General features: G+C 36.0%; 1 protein-coding gene across 4 annotated transcripts in view; it reads right to left on the bottom strand.

Moving 5' to 3' along the window:
* Positions 1–6,010, bottom strand: part of LOC106083454 (uncharacterized) — an 88,687-nt gene extending 82,677 nt beyond the window's left edge. For all 4 annotated transcript variants that reach the window (XM_059367991.1, XM_059367992.1, XM_013246483.2 and 1 more), the window contains exon 1: positions 5,279–6,010. The gene's annotated coding sequence lies outside the window, so the exon portion shown is untranslated. The remainder of the gene's footprint in view (positions 1–5,278) is intronic.
* Positions 6,011–13,325: the final 7,315 nt, after the last annotated feature.

Raw genomic sequence — 13,325 nt, 5'->3', positions numbered from 1 at the left:
TTTGGTTGTAATTTAGCATGAGGTGTTTTATTATGACTTCCAACATCTGTGCTGAGTATGGTCAAAATCGGTCCATAACCTGATATGGCTGCCATATAAACCGATCTTGGGTCTTGACTTCTTGAGCTTTTAGAAGGCGCAATTCTTATCCGATTTGGGTGTAATTTTGCACGTGGTGTTTTGGTATTACTTCCAACATTTGTGCAAAGTATGATCCAAATCGGCCCATAACCTGGTATAGGTGCCATATAAACAGATCTTGGATCTTGACTTCTGGAGCCACTAGAGGACTCAATTCTTATCCGATTTGGCTGAAATTTGGATCTTGACTTCTTGAGCCGCTAGAGGGCGCAATTATCACCCGAATCGGCTAAAATTTTGCGTGAAATGTTTTGATATGTCTTTCAAAAACTGTGATGAATATGGCGCAAATCGGTTCATAACCTGATATAGCTGCCATATAAACCGAACTGGGTTTTGACTGCTTGAGCCTCTAGAAAGAGCAATTCTTATCCGATTTAGCACAAATTGTGTACAACGGCTTCTCCCATGGTTTTCAATATACGTGTGCAATATAGTCTGAATCCATCTATAGCTTGATACAGCTTCCATATAAACCGGTCTCTCGATTTTGCTTCTTGAGCTCCTACAAGGCGCAATTCTTATCCGAATGGACTGAAATATTACATGTTCTGCATTCAATTCATTTCTGGTTTGAATCAGACTATAACTTGTTTTTAAATCATATAAGCTAAGAAGGTCATCGTAGTGCGGATGTGGATACTTCTGCAATCCACATACGCTAAACGCCTGGAATAATATACCGGCGAGAACTTGAGAAAGAAATTTCAGTGGGAGCTATTCAAAGGTTGGCGACATTTGTCGGGTATTCTTTACAAATTAGTGTCGCTATGCGATACACCGTTTAGACTCGGCAATGAAAAAAGGATTCATCATAAAACCTAAAACTTTAATAGAGCGGCACTCATTGATATCATAATTTGCAATTGATATTCAGTAAGGGTATACCAAAAAAAAAAAAAATTTTTTTTCAATAATTCTCAAAGGCAAAATAAAAATTAATGTAATTGTAAGCACACATTTTTGGGTAGCTTTAGTCTTAGTAACGTTTCTTAGTTAGTTTAGTCAAGTATTTGAAAAAAAATTATGATAATAAAAAACATTAACATTTTCAAAATAACGAAAAATTATTGTGTATTTTCACTGTTGTATTAAAGTCTTAATTCTATAAACTGAAATATTGTGTTATTAACAAAGAAGGTTTATAATAAAATGGTGTATGTGTATGTATTCTTACCGAAAAAATTGGATGAAATGATGATGATGTCTTGTGTGTAGGTGAATTTGGAAAAAATTTTGATAAATCCATAGCAGATTGGGATAAGATGAAACCATCATGATCTTGAGCCATTTTGAGAGTTATTTAATAGATGAGTTCAATAAAAAATTGTACAGGTGTATGATGATTTAAATCAAGGGGGGTATTAATGATTGATGATGATTATCGAGGCGTCTAATTCATGTTTATATAGCGTCTAATAGTTCTTTCGCTATACTAAACCTATGAATAGTTTGTTTCATGATTACTTAAGTTATTTTCAATATAATTTCCTGTTGATGCATCCAATATATGCATGTTTTTCAATCAAACAATATTGCGTACGATTATTGTGTAATTTAGATTTTTCAATCTACAAAGAAATTAATAGTCTAATGTCTCTCAAATGTTATCAAAGCTACCGCTAAGGAAATTACTGAGAATCAATCATGGAATAGCGTAATAGTGAACTCTACCTTGGATTAGTGAATAATAAATTTGAAATTGATTCTATTGTTTACTTCTTAAGTTTAAGCTAACTGCGTGGAGTTATTACAAAACAAAAAATTAATAAATAAATTATTGGGTTGCTCAAAAAGTAATTGCGGATTTTTTAAAAGAAAGTGATGCAGAAAAGAAATGCATTTTCAATAAAACTTAGAATGAACTTTAATCAAATATACTTTTTTTACACTTTTTTCTAAAGCAAGCTAAAAGTAACAGCTGATAACTGACAGAAGAAAGAATGCAATTACAGAGTCACAAGCTGTGAAAAAATTTGTCAACGGTGACTATATGAAAAATTACTTTTTGGGCAACCCAATACTTAAAATGTATTGGAAAATATAAAGATTGTATAAAAAAAATATTGATGCTTTTTATACCCACTACCATGGGTTGGGGTGTAAACAAAACAGCTGTCTACTAGTGGAACGAGGCAATCAACATACTAGATATCGAAGAAAAGAGTTGCGAGAGGTCAAACAGCATCGGGATACGAAGACAATAAGGAGCCAAAAAAAATTTTTAAATCGCCTTACAAAATAGTAAGAAAGAACAGTGGGAAGCATTAGGAGAGGATATTAACCGAGATCCGTGGGGCCTTGGCTACAAAGTTGTTACGAAAAAGCTCAGTGGGAAGAGCCCAGCTAGACGATGAAACCTTGGATGAATTTGTAAACACGTTGTTCCCAAGACACGACATAGATGCAGGGAATACTGCTAGGTTATTCCTCGTAGGCTATGTGGATGACATCCTTTTACAGTCGAAGAACTTAATTTGGCAGTTGCAAAACTGAAAAATAAAAAAGCACCAGGTCCTGATGAAATACCAACAGAGGTGCTGAAGCAAATAGCCGTGGCAAGGCCGGACATATTCCTAAGTAGGTAACGGGCGATTCTTTAAGAGCTTTAGGACAGTTTTCAAAAAAAAAAAAACATAACCTTCAGAAAAATGCATAAAATCTTTATTTGAATCGATACTACGGCCCATAAAATGTTGACCGTAACTGCGCCTCAAATGGTCCATCCGTTTAGTTCAGTTTTGGCACTTTTTCCATAATTTCAGTCGGTATCTCACGAATAAATGCTTCAATGTTGTCTTCCAATGCGTCAATTGAAGCGGGTTTGTCTGTATAGACATGAGCTTTAACATAGCCCCACAAAAAATAATCTAAAGGCCATAAATCGCACGATCTGGACGGCCAATTGACCGGTCCCGAATGTGACCGAACTCGCCTCTAAATAAGTCCATTGATACGCGTGCTGTTTGCCTTGTGGCACAGTCTTGTTGAAACCACATGTCATGCAAGTCAAACTCTTTCTTGAGCGCATTCACGGTAGCGCTCACCATTCACAGTTACATTACGATTCGCATCATCTTGGAAGAAGTACGGTCCAATAATGACACCAGCTCATAAACCGCACCAAGCCTAGAGACGAAGTCTATTGAAATTGGAAAAAATGGGTTTAGATTTGGATATAGCCACATTATGTTCGTCCGATTTGGACTAAAATTGCAGTTATAACGACATTTGTAAACCGATTCTCACCGAATTTTGCACGAGTCAGGTCGCAATTTTCATCCGATCGTCTTCAAATTTGGCGTCTTCAACTTTGGTCTAGAGACAAAGTCTATTGAAATTGGCTAAAAAAATCGGTTAAGATTTGGATATAGCCACATATATGTTCGTCCGATTTGAACTAAAATTGCAATTATATCGACATTTGTAAACCATCATTTCTTTACAAGTCTCGATATTATTGGTGAATTTCATAGATATCGGTTCAGATTTCGATATAGCCCCCATATATATGTTCGTCCGATTTGGACTAAAATTGCAATTACATCGTCTTTTGTGAACCGATTCTCGCGAAAATTTGCAAGAGTGATTCCTTTATAAATATCGATTTTATTGGTGAATTTCATAGAAATCGGCTCCGATTTAGATATAGCTCCCATATATATGTCTGTCCGATTTGAACTAAAATTGCAATTGTATCGTCATTTGTAAACCGATTCTCACGGAACTTTGCACGATGGGTTCTCTTATTAGTCTCGACATTATTGGTGAATTTCATAAAAATCGGCTCAAATTTGGATATAGCTCCCATATATATGTTTGCCCGATTTCGACTAGTATTGCAATAATTTGGTCATTTGTTAACCGATTCACAAGAAAATTGACACAAAGGATTCCCTTTTAACCGGGAGTTATAAGAGCTTTTGAATTTAATAGAAATCTCTTCAGATTTAGATATAGCGCCCATATATGTTTTCGTCCGATTTTGAATAAAACTCAATAATTTAGTGAGTTGTTAAACGATCTTTACAAAGCTTGGTACGAAGGTTTCTCTTATAACTCTTCTTTAGATATAGCCTTCATATATGTTTTCGTCCGATTTGGAATAAAACTCAATAATTTAGTGAGTTGTTAAACGATCTTTACAATACTTGGTACGAAGGTTTCTCTAATTTCATAGAAGTTTGTTCAGTCTTAGATATAGCTCCCCAATGAATGCATCTCCCGATTTTCACTTTTGAGGCCTTTGCTAACATATTTATCAATCGATCTTCTCAAAAATTTGCTCATTTAAGCAAATTTTAAAACCGACGACTTAAAATGCATATCCATTGTGGTATAGGGTATCAAAAGGACGGCTTCCCCCGACTTTGGCCCTTCCTTACTGGTTGTACTTTTAATTTTGGATATTAAAGGCCTTATTCACAAATCTTGATATAGACTCAAAATAGATTTATTTGACAGTTCTATAAACGAAATCGGTCAAATAAACCTATTTCAAATCTACATTACGTTTTGTGAATACCGGTGTAATAAATTGAAACATTTTATGCTTATTGGTTATACAACTACATATTGAAAATTTTTTTTTATTTAAGTTGGATGATTATCTAAAGAAAAAAGAAATTATAAAAAAATAAATTGCAAATATTTTTATGTGCTCAAATTACTAACAACATTAAAATTTTAAAGTTTGTTAGTAAGAAAATGTATAGCAGTATTTGACTAAATCTTTTAAAGAATCCTTTGGAAATCTTTGCCCTCTATAAAAATTTAATAGTTTGTTATATTGCACAAATCATTCAAGTGTGAGTACTACATACAAAAAATGTTTATTTATACAGTTGATATGTTACATATATATACAACTACATTGTTTACATTTGTTAATGATTATCATTTATATTGAAAGTATATATCTATCAATTTAAACAAAAATCAAAAAATCTCTATTGAATGTTATATTATTTTTTTAATATTTTCTTTGTATTATAAATGTTCTAAAATTATTTCATAATTACAACATAAAAATAGTAAAATTTCGGCAAATATTCGCAAATTTTGTTTTGAAAACATAAGGATTCGAAAGAAGAAGAAGAAAACATAACAAAACAAAAAAATCTCATAGAATTCTTACAAATTTCGTTGAGATATTTTTTCCTCAGTTAGAAAAAATTTACTATTATTTCAAATAATCCGTTTATTTTTCACTTAAAACACACACAAATGGAATTCACTAAATTTCTTTATACACTATTACAAGTAATTGTAAGCCAATATGCTTTTTCAGTAAGCATTTGTAGGGGATATAGTTAGAAATTTTAAAATTTGATCACTGTTGCGTATGATTGATATTAATACCAGAACACTAGAGCGTATGATTGATAACAATTCATAAGACTTTATACTTTCTTAATTTTGAGTTGATTTTTTTTGCGTATTTTTTCACATTCCCAACATATTGAGGAAATTTATTTCACTTTTTTTTTGCCAACACACTTTAGCACTTTGACACACATTTCTCTGTTTGTTTTTTTTTCTTGTTTCTTCTACTTTTTTGTTGTTGTTGGCTCCTATATGGTGTAGGTGAATTATGCAGATATACTTTTTTTTATAGGACTTTTACGATTTCGTTGTTTGTTTTTCAGCTTTATTCGTTTAAGGGATTGGCCATAAAAACCAACACATACATTATTTATTATCGTTGTTTTGGCTTGTGTTATTGTTGCAGATTTGAGCTGCTGAAGTAGTATGGGGCTGGCGTTTTATGCAAGCAATTTGGTGTAGTTTTATTGGCGCGTTAGTTTTATTTGCATTTCACATTTGGCTTTTTGTTTGCTCTCTGTTATTTATTGGTTTGTAGGTTATTTTTGTTTTATATTAAACATTTTTAAGATATTTTTCATACACTGAACACATAAAACGTATTCGTTTTACGTTTACACTGAGGTATAGACTAAAGATGTAGTGTAATAAAAGGTAGCTTGCTTTTCCAGCTGCTGCCTTGCCTTTCCTAAGAACTCAAATCATTTCCAATTAGAAAAGTTTTCATTTTTACAAATTTTTTTCTTATTTGCCACCATCACTTTGAATTTCTTTTCTTTTCCATTTCATGTTTTTTTTTTGTTTATCCTTTTAGCAAAGAACAGTGTATGCAAGTGTGTGCGTGTGTGTGTGCTTGTGCGTGTGTAAATTTTTCTGTTTTTCAGTTATTTTCACTACCGACCAAACGACCATTTAACGCCCGTATTCAAAAACAGACTAACCGTGGCAAGCCAACGAAGATTCATCCCTTGTACAACAAAAACGGCAAAACAGCACACTACTCTAGCCGACAATGACGATGACGACTACGACGGCAACGACAGCAGGCAGTCTCAGGCAAAACATCATCATCGTCATTATCATCATCACCATCATCCGGCCAAAACAACAACATAATCTTTGGTGTTGTAAGTATCTTTGGGCTCCGAGATAAAAATTTTCATTTACACACACACACACACACACACGAGATAAAAGTGTGTAGTGCGGCCTCAAATGGTCGCCAAACACACGAGGAAGGGTGGAAATTTATGAGCATCCCCAAATTGAAAGAGAAACAACCACCAAAGTAAGAGAGCGAATACCTTTTGCGATACACATTACCAAAACATCCCTGTCATCACAATTTTTATCTAAAGACTACCCCAATTGTTTTGCTTTACCTCGGCAGGACTTAATTGCCACATATTTTTCTCTTAGTTAGCTGCTCTTGTTACTGTTCTCATCAAAACTCACCACCACTTGGTGCACTTGGACCATCTGGTGGTTGTCCTTGGTTTGGAATTTATCCGCCTTCTTTCACAAGCTGTGTTAATTATACGCTAGAGGGAGCCTGTGTAGCAATTTTGAGATGTGTAACATTGTGTGTTCATGAGTTCTCTTTTGCTCAGGTAAGGGATAATAAGGATAGGCAATGTAAGGTTGATGCTTATGGTGGCATAAACATTTTTATTGTGGTAGGTTTTGGTGATTTCATTTATAACACATAGAAATGTTCATAGCCGACCTTATAAAGTGTATATATTCTTGATCCTAGAATGATTGGGCTGTAATCACTGTTCAGTCTGCATTAATGAAGATATTGAGATAGGTTAGGTTGAAAAGAGGCTGCAGATATTAATCTGCACCATGCCACTATAGACATACACCTAAGCCAGTAATCGGCTTGTTGTGCGCTCTAAATACAAAAAAAGTAACCTCTAAAAGGAAAGTTTTAAGTTAGGAATTCCGTGCTACTTACAAAAAATCCTTAATTGTTTTCCATGCCACTCCCCTTAGTTGGTTCATGTCTGGTATAGTGTCCCCACCTAAGTGCAGGTATCTGTTAGACGCGAAAGCTGGGCCATGACAAGAGGAAATGCTCCAACGTCTCATCATCTTTCCCGCATGTCCTACCCATGATATTCAGATAAATGTTTCCCCAGATGTCAAATCTTGTCTACAGGTTGATAAGTTTCAAATATGAGCTGCATTGGACAATTAAATCATGTCAGGGTCCCATACAGCCATCGCCTCCTTTAAGGCCTGTGCTCATAAAAAGCGTATTTTTGACCCTATTTTAATGAAATAAGGAACTAGTCCCAAAAGTAACCGACCTGACATATAGATGGCGGTAGTAGTAAGATAATAAATTATTTTGTAAAAAGTGGTCATCCTCTTAAACATATGTTTTAAGTTTTAAGCCTCCAGAAGCACTCAAGAGTAAATGACAAACACGGTGGTGGTTGATTTGTTAAGATGTCCCAGGTTAAAAAAATCCTCAAAATGATATTGGATGACCGTCGCACAGTGGCGCAGTTTGAGTTTTTTCGTTGCAAAAATCATATCTTTTGAACCGAAAAAAGATAATTGAATGATTCAAATGACATATGGCAGATAAGTGCTCAGCCTATAAAATTAATGTTTGAAGAGTATGCTACGCTGCTATGATAATGGATCTTGACTTCTTTAGCCACTAGAGGGCGTATGTATTAATGCGATTTGGCAAAAAATATTAGAAATTTTCTATATGGCTGCTATATTCAAATCTGGACCAATCTGGGCCAAATTGAAGAAGGACGTCGAAGGGCCTAACTAAACTCACTGTCTCAAATTTCAGCGACATCGGACAATAAATGCGTCTTTTAATGCCCCAAAACCTAAAACCGAGAGATCGGTCAATATGGCAGCTATATCCAAATCTGGACCGATCTGTGCCATATTGCAGAAGTATATCAAGGAGCCTAACTTAACTCACTCTCCCAAATTTCGGCGAAATCGGACAATAAATACGCCTTTTATGGGCCCAAAACGTTAAATCGAGAAATCGGTCTATATGACAGCTATATCGAAATGTAAACCGATCAGGGACAAATTGAAGAAATATGTCGAAGGGCCTAAAACAACTCACTATCCCAAATTTCATCAAAATCGGATAATAAATGTGGCTTTTATGGGCCAAAGACCCTAAATCGGAGGATCGGTCTACATGGCAGCTATATCCAAATCTGGACCGATCTGAGCCAAATTGCCGTAGGAAGTCGAAGGGCCTAACACAACTCAGTGTCCCAAATTTCAGCAAAATCGGATAATAAATGTGGCTTTTATGGGTCAAAGACCCTAAATCGAAGAATCGGTCTTTTTGGCAGCTATATCCAAATCTGAACCGATCTGAGCCAAATTGACGAAGGGAGTAGAAGGGCCTAACACAACTCAGTGTCCCAAATATCAGCAAAATCGGATAAAAAATGTGGCTTTTATTGGCCTACGACCCTAAATCAGCGGATCGGTCTATATGGCAGCAATATCCAAATTTGGACCGATCTGGGCCAAATTGACGAAGGATGTCGAAGGGCCTAACACAACTCAGTGTCCCAAATTTCAGCAAAGTCGGATCATAAATGTGGCTTTTATTGTCCTAAGACCCTAAATCGGCGGATCGGCCTATATGGGGGCTATATCAAGATATAGTCCGATATAGCCCATCATCGAACTGAACCTGTTTATGGACAAAAAAAGAATCTGTGCAAAGTTTCAGCTCAATATCTCAATACTGTGCTGTAGCGTGATTTCAAAAAACAGACGGACATATGGACAGACGGACGGACATGTCTAGATCGTTTTAGATTTTTACGCTGATCAAGAATACATAATCTTTATGGGGTCGGGAATAGATATTTCGATGTGTTGCAAACGGAATGACAAAATTAATATACCCCCATCTTTCGGTGGTGGGTATAAAAATCTGACATTTTTGTGGGTAGCATTTTTGAAATGTTTTAAATGAGATAGGTTCTTTTAAAGTTTCGCAGGCGCACTTTTTTGATTTGTGCCACCTGTTTCCTCTGTCCGCACCATAGTGTGTCGATTTAAAGTTCGTGAGCCAGCTTAGGTCATAGGTATGTCAAAAAGGGCTGCACATCACATATTGACGGAAAATTTGATGATGAGTAAGCTGTGCGCAAGTTAAATTCTGGATCCTGCGAGTCCAGGTGTTGTTGCCTTTGAAAGACTACATCGTTATACACATATACCAAAAAACCTCCGATGTTTCATTGTTGTTGTGAAGCCGAAGAAGAATTAAGTTGTTGTTGTGTTTTTGTACAATAGTTAGAACTTTAGTGAAGCACAACACGCATGCCTTAACGGTAGGAGATGGCTCTCCGACTCAAGGAGTACGCTATGGCGGCCTTTCTGGATATATGAGGGTAGATAGTCGCTCAAGTGGGTCCATCCAAATTCCCCCCGCTAGACGAAGAATATGCGATAAGATTACTAACGTGGCCTAAAGAAATGGAATGGTGATAAGACGAGTTATAAGGAGGGTTTTCTCGTCAATTCTCTGGATTCTCGTTACAAACGAAGTTCTATTGGATATCAACAGGGAGAGCACGAAACTAATCACATATGAGGACGACATCGTGTATCTGATTCGAAGGAAGTTTATGTCGGTGTTCACCGATATCATGGAAAGGTCACTAAAGACACTCTCGAGGTGGGCTAAGGGAAATTGGCTACTAACTCAAAGGTATATAAGATACCGGACTTTGTCAGGACCACTCTGAAGTTGCCGAATGAGGTCAGGAAAAGGGAATGCGGGGAAAGATGACGAAAGGAGTTATTTCGACAAGGGGAGGTCGATAGCATGTGGGGAGTTAATGCTGACATATGGGAGACCGGTATGGTGGAAGGCTGACCTGATGAGAAGGTGAACCAGAGAGTTCTGTAAGTTGCAAAACCTGGTCTAGGTCGGAACCAAGTGAAAGTAAAGATCCACATCACAGGCTGGATAAGCACTATGCGCTTAAGCTTAGGCAACTCGTTATGCTGATGGAGAACGGGTAGGGCCACAGTTGTATTTTGGATACAATAGATGTGATGTGATGGTTCGACTAAGAAAGTCTTCGACTATCTATCGCCGAGACCGATTCAAGATAAGATCTTCTGAACTCGTTTCCCCTAAAGAGAGGATTGGGAAATGGATGTTGTGTTTAAGCAGGATGAAATCTTGATCTTCACAAATGGCTTCAAAGTGGAGTCAGGGAGAAGTTGGGGCCTACTCTGAGGCATTCAACATCGGTATGCCATTGAGACTGCCAAATGATTTTTCGGTCTTTCAGGTAGAGATCTATGCCATTTACATTAGCCGCAAATGAAATGCTGGGAAGTGATTTACAGCCCTGGAAACACAAGATTTATGTGGACAGTGAAGTCTCAGACATATCTCTAGGAGGTCTGCTGGAATATGTGATCAAGACGGGATGGTTTCTCAGGGAATGCGATGACGTATGTTAAAGGTTATAGGAGAAGTCATTGTGCAAAATTTCAACTAAATCGGATAAAAAATGCGGATTCGAGTACAATAATCTGGGAATCGTTTTATATGGGAGCTTTAACAAAAAAATGGACTGGTATGGCCCATCTACAAAACCAACCGACCTACACTTCTAGAAAATATATGTGCAAAGTTTCAAGCTACTAGCTTTACTCTTTCGAAAGTAAGCATGCTTTCCCTATTTCCTTGTCTTACAAACGGAATGACGAAGTTAGTATACCCCCATCCTTTGGCGGAGGGTATAAAAACTTACTGGTACTACTTGCGTTACACAATGGAGGGTATGAAGTAACTTCTGGCCTTCTTTCACATTGTTAGAAAATATTCAATCAAAAAGCTCAACTCGAAAGTAAAACAAGTAAAAGCGTTCTAAGTTTAGCCTGGCCGAAGCTTATATATCCTCCTATATGGCTCGCATCTATCAAGTTCTTTACCCGATATCTCTTTATAGGCAAATAAAAGATAACAGATAATATTGGGTTGCCCAAAAAGTAATTGCGGATTTTTCATATAGTCGGCGTTGACAAATTTTTTCACAGTTTGTGACTCTGTAATTGCATTCTTTCTTCTGTCAGTTATCAGCTGTTACTTTTAGCTTGCTTTAGAAAAAAAGTGTAAAAAAAGTATATTTGATTAAAGTTCATTCTAAGTTTTATTAAAAATGCATTTACTTTCTTTTAAAAAATCCGCAATTACTTTTTGGGCAACCCAATAGATAGGAATTGCTTTGCCATTGAAGCTTTACCAACTAATGAACCTATTTGGACCATACATAAATTCGCCCTTTGAGACCAAAGTAGAAGCCGTTGTGTAATATTTCAGCCAAATCGGTTAAAAATTTCACTATGTAGTGGCTTAAGAACAAAATCGGGAGAGCGTTTATATGGGAGCTTTATGAGGTAATGAATTGATTCAGACCATATTTGGCAAGTATGTTGAAGGTCACAGAAAAAAGCGTTGTACAAAATTGCAGCAAAATTGGATGTAAATTGGGCCCTCTTAGAGCTAAAAAAAAATATAATCAGGTGATGGGTTTATATGCGAGCTATATCAGTTTATGAACCGAATTGGACCCTACTAGGCACAGATGTAGGAAGTCAAACCAAACCACTTCGTGGAAATTTCAAGAAATCAAGATCTGAGTTTCGTTTATATGACGGCTTTATTCAAACATGGACCGATATGGCTCATTTGCATCCGACCTACACTAATGGGAAGTATTTGTGTAAAATTTTAAGCGCCTAACTTTATTCCTTCAAGAGAAAGCTAGCATTCCACAGACAGATATACTGGCATACCGCCAAACAGAGAGATGGACGGGCATAGCTAAATCGTCTTAAAATGTCATATATTGGGTTGCCCAAAAAGTAATTGCGGATTTTTCATATAGTCGGCGTTGACAAAGTTTTTCACAGTTTGTGACTCTGTAATTGCATTCTTTCTTCTGTCAGTTATCAGCTGTTACTTTTAGCTTGCTTTAGAAAAAAAGTGTAAAAAAAGTATATTTGATTAAAGTTCATTCTAAGTTTTATTAAAAATGCATTTTCTTTCTTTTAAAAAATCCGCAATTACTTTTTGGGCAACCCAATATAAAAGTTTACATGGGAGCAATACCAAAACATGTACCGATTTGCCCATTCCCAACTGGCCTACGCTCATAGGAAATATTTGTGAAAATTTTGAAGCGGCTAGCCTAACTCTTTCGAAAACTGGCGGGATTTCCTTAGACAGACATACGGACAAACGGACAGTCTTGAATAAATACGTCATATGATGGATTGTAAGTGGTATCTTTTAGCTTTGGTAGCTATTGCTAGACATTTTTCTATCAAAAAGCTAATATTTAAAGGGGGAAAAAAACTAAATAAGTTTTTAAGTTGTTATTTTTTAAAGATGTTTAATAAAATTATATTTAAATAAGCTTTAAGGTTTCTTACAAACGCCTCATCTGCTTTTAATATTAGCAAGATTTAATGTACATCATTGTTAACTTTCGTTTAAAAGGCATTGTTCAGCTCAAAGATTAACCTAAAACATTTTTGTATAATCCTTTAAGTGTTCATTTATTTTAATGCCTGTACCACAAGAAGTCCCTTGAACTCCTTAGGCATTCAATAAACCATACGTACCTTAGCAATGTCGATGACCCCCGAAAAATTCCTCTAATTTCAATAAGCCATTAACCATATGACGATCATCGTCATATTTACCCACCCCCAAAGGCAAAAAATTCCACACATATCAACATCGTAGAACAACATCGAAATCAAGATATTTGCTAATAAACTAATTCAACGTTAAGTGTGGTGGTAAGACAAAATATAAT

This window comes from Stomoxys calcitrans, chromosome 4 (genome assembly GCF_963082655.1).
Source record: "Stomoxys calcitrans chromosome 4, idStoCalc2.1, whole genome shotgun sequence".
Taxonomy (NCBI): Eukaryota; Metazoa; Arthropoda; class Insecta; order Diptera; family Muscidae; genus Stomoxys; species Stomoxys calcitrans.
The sequence above is the reverse complement of the archived record's forward strand: the minus strand, read 5'-3'. Positions and strand labels throughout refer to the sequence as shown.